Genomic DNA, 16,002 nt, shown 5'->3' with positions numbered 1-16,002 from the left:
TTTGGCATAACCACCTTATTCTGTTTCTGGCTGACAGGCCATTCTGGTTGCTTTGTTTTTTTCCCTTAGTTGGTTTCCTCACACCTTATGCTATTTATTTTTAACCAATAGGATGTTCCAGTTACTAGCATTTGAGAACAAGGTACTTTTCCATGAAACGATTAAGACTGAAGGCATTCTGATGGTCACCACTTTCTCTTGTCTCCTTCCTGTTGGAATAGCGCTTTCTACCTTTTTCATACACAATCTTGCTTTGAAATCTTTCTATTTATTTGGATATAATGTTCAGAACATTATTTTACTTTGTTCCTGAGACTGACAATGAGAGCAAATGATTAAAAATAATTTTTTATCATTTTTTTCTTACCAAAAAGGTTCTAGTAACACAAGGATCTGAAAAAGGTTACCAAAAACTGAAGACTTGAGGTACCTCACTTAGGGATGTGTCCTAATGCCAAGGATCAGTGCTATCACCTCTCTGGGGCATGGCCACCACCATCAAAGACCGAACACAGATCACCAGGCAGGACGCCCAGCCCACCCCACACCCTGGGGCCTCCCACCAGAAATTCACTTCCACCCCGCCTTGGAGAACTCCGACAGGAAAGAAGCCCCAAGAAGAAAGAGCAGTAGCAACAGGTCACACATAACAGCTGTCTCATTTCTTTCACCGCTAGGGGCCTTTTTCAGGTTTCTTTCTATTCTGGAGTGAGCCTGGTAGCACATTTTCCAAGAAAATCATCTATCTGATCCACATTTTCAAGTTTATTTGCAGAGAATTTTACAAATTATAAATCATTTCATCTCCTTTATAATTTCTCATTATCCAGTTACATTTCTTTGTGCTTTCTTCACCTAATTTTTGACTGGGCAAGTAAAATGTGTATCTCTTTATATATATTTTAAAAAATAATTATTCCCCTAAAGAGTAGTTCTCAAGATTTCTCAATCATTTCCCTGTTAATTTTCTTATTGAATTCTAGCTTCATCTTTATTATTCCCTTCTGCTCTCCTTTATTTTACTTTGTTGTTTGGTTTCCAACTTCTTGACTTGCATGCTTCATTCATTTATTTTTATTATTTAATTACATCCTATGAGTTGTGATATCTGACTGTGTCAGTTAGGAATTGCATTGGTTCCTACTAACAAAGAGACCCAACTTAGCAACTCTAGAGTTAGGAATTTTTTTTCCCCAGAGGCAGGAAGTCCAAGGCCAGAATGGATGATGGTGGATATTTCTGAGGAATATCCTTTCATCTTTTCCATTTATCTACTTTTAGCATGTATTAGACACCTTAGGATTACAAAATGGCTAACCCAGCATCACATACGTCAAAAGTTCATTAGGTCAGATGAATCAACCTTTTTAAGGAGCTTTCCTGGAAGCCCAACCCACCAATATTATTTTATTTCTATCTCATTGGTGAGAACTTAATCATATGGCCACCCACAACTACGAGGACAGATTGAGAAACAGGGATGTTTAGCTGGTCACTGATACTCTCAACAAAATCAGTGTCCTGTTGACACTGGGAAGGAAGCCAGTAATTTCTACCACAGTAACGTTTTTATCATTATTTCCTAAGTAGCTTCAGTCTGTGGATTTGATTTCTTCTTTGATCCATGAGTTGTTTTTGAATAAGATTTTTCATATCCAGTACGTCTGCTATTGTGTTGTTTTGGCTTGGAGGGTCCTTATTTCTGTATGTTGTGAATTTCTACATGCACTGTAGTAAAAAAATTAAGTTTCTACTATTCCTTCCTTTTTAAATGTATTGAGGCTTCCTTTGTGGGCAAATGTATGGATAATATTTGTCAACATTTACTGGGTAATGGGTATAGTCTCTTTTTTTAAGGTATGGAATTCAAAATATATCCATATAACTTTACCAATTTTTTATTCAGCTACAGTACATCCTGACTTACTTTGTCTTTCCAATTTGTCTTGAGTCTGCCTGGATATATCTGTCTCTTACCGGCCTAGTGCTGTCTCTTCTGTTTCATGATTATTCTTCTAAATATAAAACATATTAGACATCATCACCTCCAGGTTTACAAAGGGGAACAACTTAGAGAAGGACATTCATCTGCAAATCCATTTTTAACTCACTGACCCCAATGATTTCATGACGCCTACTTTTATTTTCAGGCTTATCCTGACAGTATTAGGCAATTTCATTTTTAATCAACATTAAACAAGATGTAATGAAAACTTGGATTCTCCAGCTTCCCTTTCCCATCCGATCACATTCCCCAGAGGAAACCAAGTGCAAATTTTAGCTGTTTCTCTAGTACTCACCTCCATGTTGCTCAGTAACATGCCTAAATTCAATTGCCTAACTCACCAGTTTTACATATGGGCGATGACATACCATACGTGCAAATTTCTCATTCTGTTAACTTCTCAATAATATTAACTATATTTATATTATGATTACATATTAATAATCAACCAAAATAATAAATAAGTATTATATAAATATTTATTCACTAAACAGCTACCCTGTAGGTTATGGCCATCCTTCTTTACAAAACTTCAACTTTTCTAGGGTTAATATCTGATTGCTAGTCTCACTTGTCTTCTTCCCAATACGCCTACCTATCCTTAAATCCTTTTGTCAGCGACATCACGTTAGATGCTTACCAGTACCAATTTCAAAATAACCAAAACATCAGATAATTTGGTGATCTTTTCCCCTGGCGCCCTCCCTTCTGCAGCTTTCCATCCTTGCACCTTTTATTAGGGTCTTACATTGCTCTCTTCCCTCTGTGCTATACTGTGTCCAAAATTTCTTCTTTCTTAATTTATCCAGTTGGTCTGGGGGAGTTCACTTCTGGTAGCTTTTTAAGAGGTCCAAGGGAGTAAACTTTTTGAGTCCTTGGTGTTTTGAAAAATGTCTTTATTCTATGCTTAGTTTGATGATGGATAGTCTAACTGGATTTAGAATCCAGGTTAGAAATAATTTTCCCTCTGATTTTTTAAAGTATTACTTTGTTATCTTGTACCTTCCAGGGATGCCATTAAGAATTCTTCTATTAGGACAGCCTTTCCTCTGTGTGTGCCCTGTGTACTTTTCTCTGACAGCTTTTAGAACCTTTTCTTTGTCCCTACTGTGGTTGAAATTTCACCTGATGTATCTTAGTGAGGGTTTTTTGTGTCTTTTTTTTAAGATTTTATTTGTTTATTTGACAGCAATAGTGAGATAAGGAACACAGCAGGGGTAGGAGAGAGAGAAGCAGGTTTCCCATTGAGCAGGGAGCCCGATGGGAGGCTCGATCCCAGGACCTTGGGATCATGACCTGAACCGAAGGCAGACACTTAATGACTGAGCCACCCAGGGGCTCCATGAGTGAGGGTTTTATAAAACATGAGCACTTGGGGTGCCTGGGTGGCTAAGTCAGCTGAGCGTCTGCCTTCAGCTCAGGTCATGATCTGAGTCCTGGGATCGAGCCCCACATCAGGCTCCCTGCTCAGTGGAGAGCCTGCTTCTCCCTCTGATTGCTTGTGCTTTTTCTCTCTCACTCTCATTGTATCTCAAATAAATAAATAAAATCTTTTTTAAAATGGGCACTTAATATACTTCTCCAATTTGGAAATTCATGTCATTAGTTCGATGAAATGTTCTGGTGTTATTTCTGTGATAATGTTCAGAGAACTATTTTATTTTGCTTTTGGTTTTTGCATCTAAGATATTAGTAATGTTGCATCTTTCACATTGAGTATTTTTTTTCCTCAACTACTTCTCAACTCTGTCTTTTTAGTTTTCCTTTTCTGAGAGTCACATCCTCAACTTCTTCTAAAATTCAATTTGTAATCCCCATTATCTCCTTCTTGTTCTCTAATTGGTTCTGTTGTATTCTAAATGCTATTCTCATTTTAGACATGAAATAGCTTCTCTCTCTCTCTCTGAAGATACTATAATTTTTTTCAAAAGAAAATATTTTTTTTTCCCGCTTTCTGCAATAGGTCCATTTTCTGTAAGGTTTCTCTTTGCTGGTTTGTTTTGGTCCTTTCTTTCCTGTTGAAGTCTTTCCTAAGAGGACTCAGATCCTTGGCCGTCCAATCCTATTGAACACTACAGTCCTAAAAGCAGATTGGAGCCTCTGCAAGTGTGAAGAGGAGTTATTAGCTGGTGAGCTTCAAGGAATGGGGTGTACCAAGATTTCCAATGAGGAACACGCATATTTCTGTATCTGGGGCCTTTTTTTCTGGACTGGTTTGATTTCTCAAGGAAAGAATCTGGGGCTGCACGAGCTTGGCTGCTGGTTTTATGGGACAGGACAGGGGAAGAGCATGGAGGTCCCAGCTCTCATTCAACCCCCCTGTTTTCAGCCATCCCTATCTGCTTCCAAGATCTCTCCAGTTCAGTTTCTCCAGGGAACAGACCTCCAGCCTGCTCATCGGGGTGGGGAGGGGGAGCAGGGGCAGATGGAGGTCTCGATACCAGGGTGTAGAGAGAGCCCTAGTGAGCTGGCTGTTCAAGGCACTCACATAATTCCCTAGTGAAATGTTTCAGGCCCTCATCCCCACCTCCTAGGGCAACGGACGCCTTCCATCTCTGAGCCTCCCAGCGGCTCTGCAGGGAAGCCACCTCGTCTCTCCACCACCACCAACTCAATGGCCTCTCCTCCACTGGTGAGCTAGCTCTCCTCCACGAGGTCTGCCATTCCTTGTCTTCGTAGCTTGAAACACTCTTGTGCCTTTACTATCTTCCCAGTGGGATTCGGAAAAGGGGATACATCCCCTGCCTGTAAACTGATCTAGCTTGACAAGGCTAATAACACTTACAAAATACTTCAAAACTAGGACAACAACAGCAAGTGTGTCTTAGACTACGGAAGCAATGCACAGAGGCCAAGACCAGAATGCCTGGGTGTGCCCCAGTCCTGTGCGCGAGCAACACTAGCCCGTGTTATTCCGGATCTTTACAAGCGTTTGCACTCATTAAAGTTTATAACAAATACTTTTTTCGACAAAAGAGTTTCTGAGCAAACAAATGTGTTCACTGCAATGTTTTGTTTATGATATTTGCTAAATGGGGTCACATTTTACTCACCAATAATCTCTTCTGTGCTGACTCTGAGTTTTCTATGAAAATACTCCTCCTAACATTTATTAATAAAATTCTTTTCTAGGGTTTTACAGCCCCTTTCATTAGCTGTTGCTACTACAGTCAACACTAATTACATTTCAATCTTTGAATAAGGCCACCTTGGTTTATTATAATCTTAGCTCCCTGTTAGCAAATTAATCCGCATATTTGAATTTCATGAAATGTCCACAATTTACATTTCCTTGACAACAAACCTCAGTCCAATATTTTCACGGAATGACATTTCCCGGCTGGGCACTGGTGTTTTAAACAAATGTGGATTTCCTTCCCGAGCACAGTGTAAACACTGAATTAATGAATGAATTCAAGGACAGCTGTTCATTTTCAGACACCAGGCCCCGCCACAATCCTAATGCTCTCCGCAGAACACACTTGCTCAGCTGGGGACGAAGCCCAACCAAGGACTTACATAATTTGGCAATAAATGCAGACCAATTGCCAGGAAGTAACATTGTGGCACTTGGCAAATAAAAGTGGTGTTTTGGAGTGGAAATAATGCTTTCGGAAAAGACCATTAAATGATGATAATTGCTTTAGTTAGCGAGATCAGTGAGTGTGTTTCTGAGTAAGAACAAAGAGCTTAGCACTCGGAAGAACTATGAACATATGCCAGACAGAAACAGTTCCTCTCTCTGGGACATCACATTTTATCAGCTGGGCACAGAGATTAGTCAATGCTGGGTCACACATCGCCACCTCATTGCTCTAATTCCCCATGGCACCCCCAAAACCTGGAAGCCGATTCACCAGCCCCTCCAAAGGCCCTGCCAGCTACCGTGGAAACAGAGTTAGGCATTCGGAAACGTCTCCACCACGGCTTGCCCTCCCTCCTGAGGCTGACAGTCCCCACGAGCCAGGCCAGGCTGGCCCAATCACCCAGCAAGCCCCCTGGCATGGGAAAGGGATTCTGTGGATGTCTGCTTGGAATGAGTAACTCCTGTTTTATCATACAAGTCATTTAAAAGAGCACTTCAACTAGGAACTTCAACTAGGTAAAAGTGAGAAATCAGACTAAGAAAAGCCAAAGATTAGCAAAATGCTTACTAGTTTTTAAATGTACTTATTCCCGGGTCACCTGGGTTGCTGAGTGGGTTAAGCATCTGCCTTCAGCTCAGGTCATGATCTCAGGGTCCCGGGATCGAGCCCTGCATGGGGCTCCCTGCTCAGCGGAGAACCTACTTCTCCCTCTCCCTCTTCCTGCTGCTGTGCCTACTTGTAATCTTTCTCTCTGTCAAATAAATTAATAAAATCTTTAAAAATAAATAAATAAATGTGCTTATTCCCAAACACGACAGAAAGAGGCAATCTTACCCAAACTAAGCTTTACATTCTTTCTTTTCTTCTTTCCTATCTACCTACCGGTTCTATAGTACAAACATAGGAAACTGGACAAACTTTTAAGGTTTCGAAGGAAATGTCTTCACACAGTCAAGACTTTGGAAAACTCCCCGGGAAAACCACTTCAAAAATAAACTCTGAGGTTTGAAAATGAAGGGAGAGTTGCTGACTAACCTACAGAGTTCAGTATGGTTTGAATAAGATGAGAAGGACAAGCAACATCTTAAATGAGAATGACGAGGGGTGCCTGGGTGGCTCAGTGGGTGAAAACCTCTGCCTTCGACTTGGGTCATGATCCCAGGGTCCTGGGATCGAGACCCACATCGGGCTCTCTGCTCAGCAGGGAGCCTGCTTCCTCCTCTCTCTCTGCCTGCCTCTCTGCCTGCTTGTGATCTCTTCAAATGGATAAATAAAATCTTTAAAAAAAAAAAAAAATGAGAATGATGGCCGAAAGTTTTCCATCTGGGGGGAAAAAATAAAAAATTAAATTTTTAATACTGTGTGCTGCAGCTTCCCCCTAAATCTACCCACTTCACACAAAAAGTAAGTGGAGGGGTGCCTGGGTGGCTCAGTGGGTTAAGCCTCTGCCTTCGGCTCAGGTCATGATCCCAGGGTCCTGGGATCGAGCCCCACATCAGGCTCTCTGCTCAGCAGGGAGTCTGCTTCCCCACCTCTCTCTGCCTGCCTCTCTGCCTACTTGTGATCTCTGTCTGTCAAATAAATAAAATCTTTAAAAAAAAAAAAAAAAGTAAGTGGATAAAGAGAACGGGGAGGAAAAAGCCTATGGAAAGACTCTTTTTATACTAAGGATAGATGTTTTGGAGAATCAACCAGGAGTCTAAGGATCGGGGGCCACAAGGACTAACCAATCTCATCACACTCGGGCTGGAGCACAGCACCCGGCTGGCTTTCCAGGGACCCCCATGTCTCCTCTGGAAGTCTGCTCCCGTCCCCATGGATGGTCCCATTACATCCTTGTCTGTTCCACTTTTGTCCATTTTGATCCCACTCCTCTTTCCTTACTTACCTGTATGCATGTGTGTTACCAATATATTTATAATGTTCTTTTCTTCCTAACTTTATTTTTTTTAAGATTTTATTTATTTACTTATTTATTTGTTTGTTTGTTTGATGGAAAGAGAGAGAGACAGAGAGCACAAGCAGGGGAAGCGGCAGGCAGAGGGAGAGGGAGAAGCAGACTCCCTGCTGAGCAAGGAGGCAGATGCAGGCCTAGGCCCCAAGACCCTGGGATCATGACCTGAGCCAAAGGCAGATGCTTAACCGACTGAGCCACCCAGGCGCCCCTTTTCTTCCTAACTTTAATTCTAAAATTCGGTGACTGACATTTTATATTCTACATGGTCTCTGAAAGAAAATACAGAATTCATGTCCAAACAATGTTGAAGATACATTATTCAGTCTTTTTCACCGCTTCAGGTGTTTTAGTAATCACCTGAAGTGATTTCACTTGTGAAGTTCTCCCCACAACACAGGGCTAAGAGACCGAAGCTGACGATTGTGAGGACAAGTAATGGAGCCCAGCACCCAGGTGCGGGGGTGGGAACGTGTCTGACATTTGAGTCAAGTCCAGTCCTGGCTCTGGACAGGTTCTTTAACATCTCTGAATGTTTTCCTATCTCTAGAGTCAGATTACTGATGATGACTGCATAAGGTAATAGAGAATATTAAATCATATACTGTAGGCTAAAGGAAATAACAGAAAATAATAAGCAAAAAAAAATTTAATATGGCGCTTACGGCCCCAGAAAGCTAAGTTCTTGGGGCACCTGGGTGGCTCAATCCGTTAAGCAGCTGACTCTTGATTTCAGCTCAGGTCATGATCTCCGGGTTGTGAGATGGAGCCCCATGTTGCGTTCCACACCAAGATCCTCTCTCTCCCTCTGCTCCTCCCCCACTCACTATCTTAAAAATAAATAAATAAATAAAGTTTAAAAATTTAAATTTAAATTAAAAAAAAAAGCTAACTTGGGTCATAAAATGTTTTTAAATACGAGGCAGAGGCTAAAAACCCCACTGGTTCACCAAACAGCATTAACCACCAACATCCTGAAATAATTAACTAATTAAGAACACAGACAACAGCTGAGAATCTAAAGTACAGTGCTGTGTCCATAGCGGGAATTCAGTAAGTAATTGCTGCAAGAATAAATGTCTTTATGTTGCCAGGCACACAAAAAAGACCTTAACCAGAGAGACCCATGACATTTGCTATATGGAGTGGAAGCCCAAACACATAGACACAAGGTTATCTATCACTGCTTTTTGCTATAAGCCAAAATCTAGCCCCCAAATCCTCAACACCGCCCTCCCATAGTCACTGACAATCCGTGTAGACATAAAATAAAACCTACTTGCCATTCCTGACACGTGACACTTACCTACAACTATCTACACTGAAGCCCAATATCCAAGAAATTCACCTCCTAAAACCTAGGGGCATCTTGTGTTTCCCGAGACACTTCTCCAGTCTTGTCACTACGTCACAGTCAACTTCGCACCCTGGGGTGCTCCTCAAGCTCCGCGCTTACTTTAGGCTCACATTCCCACTACTGCCATTAGAACATTCTACCCGGCCACCAAGAGGCCAACACGGACACAGGTACCCGGCAAGAGAAACTTCGATCCTCGCCCTGTTATTATGACCTTGACTTCAAACACCTTCTTCCTCCGTTTAAAATGATCTCCCTTCAGCTACGAAAACCTTGTCAGCTACCCCCACAAGGCCTGCCCACTCTGGATTCCAGGATAGTCCACCTTACCCGGCTCCACATGGCCATGGCTCCTCTATTGATCGGTTCTGTCCCAACAGCTGCATTTTAAGATTCTCAAATGCACATGGTGGCTGCACCGTGCCACGGCAGGTACGGGAGGCTTTCTCTGTACCTGTCTGTTCAGAGCCTCACAGCCCCAATTTTTCCCTTTTAGGGATGTGTCAACGTTTGATGGGCCAGTGATTTCCCCCCAAGGTCACACCTCGCTCAGGGGCAGCGATGGATTTAGGCCCAGACCCTCTGTCCCAAAGACCTGAGCTCTTTCTGGTGCAGAGATCACGTTTTCATTTTTCTGCCTCCCACAGCATCTGACACCATCACACTGGCGTGGTCACGGGACAGCTGTGGAAAACGTGCCCCTATGTCCCACTGCACCAGCATCCGGCAAGCCAACCTCTGTGGACTGTCAGATGTCAGGAGCGGTGTTACTCTCCAAGGAGGCCTTCCTCTGGCACCTAAGACAGTGTCCTGCACGTAGCAGGCACCGAATGAATGAATAAATGAACTAAAATTAATAAAGTATGCATAATGCACATAGGCTTTTTAAAAAATTTGAACAATTTTTAAAAAGCCTAATCTTTCCCGTAACAAATCTCCTATCCCACCCTTCATGTGTGCTCCTACCTCCAGCTGTTATATGAGTCACTGTTTTTTATTTAAAGATTTTATTTATTCATTGGAGAGAAAGAGAAAGAGAGAGTGTGCATGATCAGGGAGGGGCAGCAGGGGGAGGGGGGGCAAAGAAAGGGGGAGGAGTAGACTTCCCCATCCCCACCGTGGAGCAGGGAGCCTGACTCAGGGCTCAACCCCAAGACCATGAGATCAGGACCCTGAACTGAAGGCAGATGCTTAACCGACTGAGCCACCCAGGTGCTGCTGTGTCACCGCTTACTTAACACACTAGAACCTGATCAGATCACTGTGGCTTTTTTCCCCACCCCCAGCAGCCGTGTTTATAAGATGCGAGTACTTCAAAAGCAGAAAATAGGCCCTGGGTTATCAAGCATCTCCCTTATCTGCTGCAAAGGGAATTCCAAAGCCAAACATTCGCCCCTGGAATATACGTTATGTCTTCTGCAAAGCATCTCCTCCTGGTCTCTCAAAGTAAGATTAACCAGGGAAATCTGGCCGTCTTTTTCCTCATCAGGGAAAAGATGGCGGCAGTTGGCATCCTGAGCACATCTTGCCAAACGACTGCCAAACCCAGAGTCGCCCAGGAAGGGTCCGTGGCATGCAGCCTTCCCACCTCCCTGCGCCCATCAATTCCTAAACCAACCAAGTGCCCTAATTGCACCCCTCAATTGTTTGCACAGGACCCAGAAAGCAAGGCTCTAAGTGACAGGCACCTGGATTTGCCCACAGAAGCTTCCTGAGTGCCACACAACAGGACTGCTAAAAGCAAACGTAAGATCACACTGGGTAGCCACCCCAAAATCTTAAAATATAAAATTAAAATAAACCTAAAGTAGCACAATTATCATATGAGCTCTCTGATATGAGGAATTTGAGAGGCAGGCCGGGGGGTGCTGATGGGGGGCAGGGAAGGAAAAAAATGAAACAAGATGGGATCGGGAGGGAAACAAACCATAAGAGACTCTCAATCTCACAAAACAAACTGGGGGGGGGGGCGGGGAGTAGGGTAGGGTAGTTGGGTTATGGACATTGTGCTATGGTGAGTGCTGTGAAATGTGTAAGCCTGATGAATCACAGACCTGTACCCCTGGGGCAAATAATACATTATATGTTAATAAAGAATTTTAAAAAAAAAAAACCCTAAAGTAACAACCCAGCAGATTTCCACATGCATAAATGCAGGTTGTCTGTTAGCCATTCAGTCTCACCCCCCAGCGGCTGATGGTACCACGAGTCAGATAAACTCCGGATGGACGGAAAGGGAAGGGGGACTATCCCAGGGCCCAAAGTCACGCCAAACAGCCTGCGTCTTGCTCTCACCGGTTACTCAGGTAACTGGAGAACAGAAAGTTCTTTGAGATAATCTGGGCATTTCTGAAGTCCTTTCCCCGCTTTCCCCTTCCTGAAGCGCTCCCACCCCCCTTCACCTCCAACTTCTACTCCCCATCTTCTGCCCCAGTCTCCCCGTGGTGGCTGAGCCCGTTCGCACGAGAGCCTCAACTTACATTTGGAAACTGCTACGGTGTGAATGCTTGTTATCTCCCCCACCTTCCCAAGTTCATGTTGAATGCCTAACTGCCAAAGATGGTGGTATTAGGAGGTGGGGCCCCTGGGAGGTGCTTAGGCTCTCAGGAATGGGATTAGTGTTCTTTTAAAAGAGACCCCAGAAAATCCGCTAGCCCTTTCCACCTAGCCCTTTCCACCTCGTGAGGACCCAGCAGGGAGGCATCAGCCCTGAACCAGGAAGAGAGCCTTTACCAGAACGGCACACGCAGGCACCTTGATCTTGGACTTCCAAAACTGTGAGGAATCCACTTCTGTGGTTTATCAACAACCCAGTCTCTGGGTCAAAGCAGCCTGAAGGGTCGATGGCAGAAATGAACAGGATATAAACAAACGCATAGATTCAAATGAAATGTGTAGGGAACCAACACTCACAGCTCCTTTCAAAGCAAAGAATCTATCTCCTCTTGGGTCTCATTTCCCAAGTGCAGAATCCACCCCCCTCTCCAGTCTCAAGGGGCCAGAAGCACCTACAGCAAAAGTCAGAACAGGGAGCTTTTCTGCCTGCCCACCTTTGTAACCACAGCCCCAGCACAGGTGGGGGAAGGTCATCAACTCCGCTGTCTTTGTTTTATGCAGAAACACAGAAATATCATCACTTTATGCAGACGTCTCGGGTACAGAAGTTTCACAATCAGGATGCTCTTCAATAATTAGAAATTGAAGCAGTCACCAGAAACAGAAGGTTCCATTACGTAAATAAACAAAAGTAATACTTTTTTGGCCTTTTGGGGTTTCTCAGTATATTCTTTGGTATTCATAAGAATACGGGTATTTTTAAATTTCACTCTCTTGAAAGCATGCTAAAAGAGCCCACTCAGAGCCACACTATCTTTATTGTGTTAAAAATACCTTTGCACAAGCAGTTTGCGGTGTTAAAACCTATTCCTAGGTGTCCCTATTTTAGTCTTTTGCAAGCTTGTATCAGTACATGTCTTCAAAGAAAAAATTCTCAAAGACCCTTGGTGTTAACCTAACGTATGAATATAAAACTTTTATCATTCTTTTTTTTTTTTTTAAAGATTTTGTTTATTTATTTGACAGACGGAGATCACAAGTAGGCAGAGAGGCAGGCAGAAAGAGAGGAGGAAGCAGGCTCCATGCTGAGCAGAGAAGCCGATGCGGGGCTCAATCCCAAGACCCTGAGATCATGACCTGAGCCAAAGGCAGAGGCTTTAACCCACTGAGCCACCCAGGCCCCCAAAACTTTTATCATTCTTATGATAGCATACAGCCAAACCAAATCTGTACATTAAACAAAATATGTTTAAGAAGCCAATACAATTCAAACTCACAACACAAATTTAATACCGAGGATAAAGTTCATTTTGCTGAAACTGAATCACCATATATTGTGTGAGCAAGACAGTGACCCTACAGTCCAGGCAGGTCCTCCTGGTCTCACTGCGCACGCATCACCTTGTACAAGCCTCTGTGCCCTTTCTTTATTCAAACGACTGCATAAACCTTCCTTTGGGACACCTGCCACAAAACTACTAGGTCTTCCTGTGATGCAACAGCCTCATTTACGTGCCCACCGTATCTCTGTTTCTCTTCCGATAGGTCATGATAATTAAAATACGCTAATAATACCTGAAACCCAGCCCTTGTAAACGTAGCCATTGGAACTGAGTGTTGGTATCCACAGGTGACCTGGTCACTGAGGATATGCTGACACTAACCTTCTGTTTAGTCACACCCAAGTTCTCACGGAGAGCCTCTCTCTGGGCTAGGCCCCCTCCCACCGCAGAACTTCAAACAAGTAACTCAAACAGTAACAAGTGCTGTGAAGAAAATGAGGCAGGGCAAGGAGCGAACAAGGTGGTGGTGAAGACCCGTCTGGGCTACCATGATCAAGGAAGGCCTCTCTGAAAGGGGAAAAGTTGACTGCAAGGCTAGGGGGAGGCCTTTGCAAGCTGTGTGAGCGCCAGGTAGACAGAACAGCAAGTCTAGAGTTCCCAAGAACAGGATGTCCTATAGGAGTTGAAAATTGGCATTAAAGTCAACTTGGCCAGAACAAATTGAGAGGAGAGGAGGAAAGGTGTCGGGGAGGGCAGAGAAGTGGGCAGGAGCCAAATTATGGGGATGTGCGGGCATCCAAGAGGGCTCTGGGTCTCATCCCAAGTCAGGTGGTGGGACACGGAGACCAACGCGAGTCAAATGTTTGTGAAAGCCAGGGGCTGGGTGAGCTCCCCTAGGAGGTAACGCAGATGAAGAGGCTGAGGACAGAGCCCGGGGCACTTGCTGCATAGTATGCTCCTGGACCAGAGTCACAGGGTCCCCTGGGAGCCCCACGCAGACCCAGTGAATCATGATGGGCATTTAAGGAGATCCAAGGAGGGCCTAGGCCCCATGGCTACAACACTGAGAAGAGAAGGGACAGATGGATACCAGAGCAGGGACATCCAGGGCAAGGGAGAAAACCAGGGAGTGTGGTGGCCTACAAGCCTGCAGAAGCTAGTGTTTCCAGAAGGAAGGAGGGTCCTTGAGCCAAACACTGCTACTAAGCTGATGAAGACTAGGGAGCATTGCCATTTTAAGCAGCATGGAGATCAAAAGTGACCTTGGTGAGAACTCTCTCACTGACTAGGAAGGCAAGGAAACCTGACCACAGCCGGCAGCAGCAGAACAGAGTAAAGACAACTCTTTCAAGGAATGTCAATTATCATAGAAATGAAAATACAAAAATACAGGCAGTCGCGGAAAAAATTAGATGCCTCCCTTGCCCAGCCCACTCCCCTCCACCCCAGTAGGAGATCTCTGGCGGATTTGCTCCCAATTGCCCAGGAATGCAACTGCAGCCTGGGGGGCGCCAAAACCTGGTATTCACGCTCAAAAAATCCTGAGCCAGACCTTCCCTAATTTTATGGAATATTACTTCTCTCCCTCCCTCTGGCAGTTGCCTGTTGTCCTGGTTGCGGCTGAACCTCCAAGGCTGTGCCAAGAGCAGCCGAAGAGGTATGGTCTGCATTTAATTTAGACCAACGGTAGAAGCCCATGGAAATACCTTTTCACCCTGGGAATGCCAGAAAAGACAGAAATAAATCCAACCTAGAAGAATCCAGAGAGAAAGAAGTCACTACTTTTTCCTCTCCTCTACAAAACCCCTTGACTTATCCATGCCCATGCCCAAGCAGAGGAGAACCTACTAGAATCATGTTCTGAAGGTAAAAAGGCTTTCAGAGACCATGTAACATACCCCTGACTTCTGTTAGATGAACCACTTTCAAGCTCCTTAGTTCTCAGCTTTTAGACCCAAACCGCTACTCTGGCATCCATCCCCACCTCCATTACCACTTCTCCCATGCCGGTAACACAGGAGCAGCAACTCCAGCTTACTTTCCTCTGCGTGCCTCCAGTATTGACGTTAGTCCCTCATCTCTGTCTCCCTGTCCCGCAACTCACCCCGCGGGAGCCCTCCTTGCGTTCACAAGAATGACAATAATGTAATTAACTCTTAAACACTCACACTGTGCACCAAGTACTCTTCTAAATGCTCGTATACTAAACATTAACCTTCTGAACTGTCATGTCCAAAACTAACCTCTGGACATTAGCCTAATGTTGAACATTAACACACACACTTTAATTTGGGTGGGTCAGTGATGACCATATAGAAAAATACCACAAGAAGTGAACGTACTTAAAGGTCTCCTTTTTCTCCTAGGGGCTCAATTTAGAAAGGTTTTGTAATAAAACCCAAAGTATAATTTGTTTTTCTGGCTGACTTTCCCCAGCTGGAACCTTCTCTGAGTCATCGTGGTGGAAATCATGGTGTGAAGCTATGGCAAATTCACTCTGTACACTTTGACTGTCCTGAGGGTGGCAGGAAGCAGACATTCCTATCAACACAGGTGCCAAGTTGTGAAATGAAACAGGCAATAAAAAGTAAATAACTTTTTTTGAACCCTAGATGTGAAAAAGATCACTACAAAGGAAAGAGAAAAAATGAAGAGGAAAAAGGAAGAAACACAAAAGGAAAACAATGAAAGGAAGTCCCTCCCCGGCAGTTAAGAGCTGTTGTTTTTTTTAAATCGCCCATCTGTAAGAGTTGAGGGCCACTGTACATTTCTCTGGAGTGTCAGGCTTGCCGTTATTTCCTATGCCAGTGACAGCTGCTGTGGTTTCTGCTTCCACGGTGTGAGCAGACAGCTGTAAGGCAAAGACACGATGATCTTCTAAAGAAGCTAAAGACACCTCACAATAAAAGTAGAAACGTGTGGGGCGCCTGGGTGGCTCAGTGGGTTAAAGCCACTGCCTTCGGCTCAGGTCATGATCCCGGCGTCCTGGGATCGAGCCCCGCATCGGGCTCTCTGCTCAGCAGGGAGCCTGCTTCCTCCCTTCTCTCTCTGCCTGCCTCTCTGCCTACTTGTGATCTGTCTGTCAAATAAATAAATAAAATCTTTAAAAAAAATAAAATAAAATAAAAGTAGAAACGTGGAGAACTCACAGCAGCATCCCAGAGAAAAATCAGCCTCAAGGAAGCCTCAGTCTTTAATGAGGAAATTTTATCAATCACTCACATCTACGTTGCAAAGTTAGGGTTCACCAAGCACTTCCA

General features: G+C 44.1%; 1 protein-coding gene across 4 annotated transcripts in view; it reads right to left on the bottom strand.

The window, feature by feature from the left end:
* The window catches only part of CGNL1 (cingulin like 1), a 154,592-nt gene that overhangs the window by 94,174 nt on the left and 44,416 nt on the right, over positions 1–16,002 (bottom strand). The window lies entirely within an intron of this gene.

Source organism: Martes martes (genome assembly GCF_963455335.1).
Source record: "Martes martes genome assembly, chromosome: 7".
Classification (NCBI taxonomy): Eukaryota; Metazoa; Chordata; class Mammalia; order Carnivora; family Mustelidae; genus Martes; species Martes martes.
Note: the sequence above shows the minus strand (reverse complement) of the source record. Positions and strands in the feature narration are given on the sequence as shown.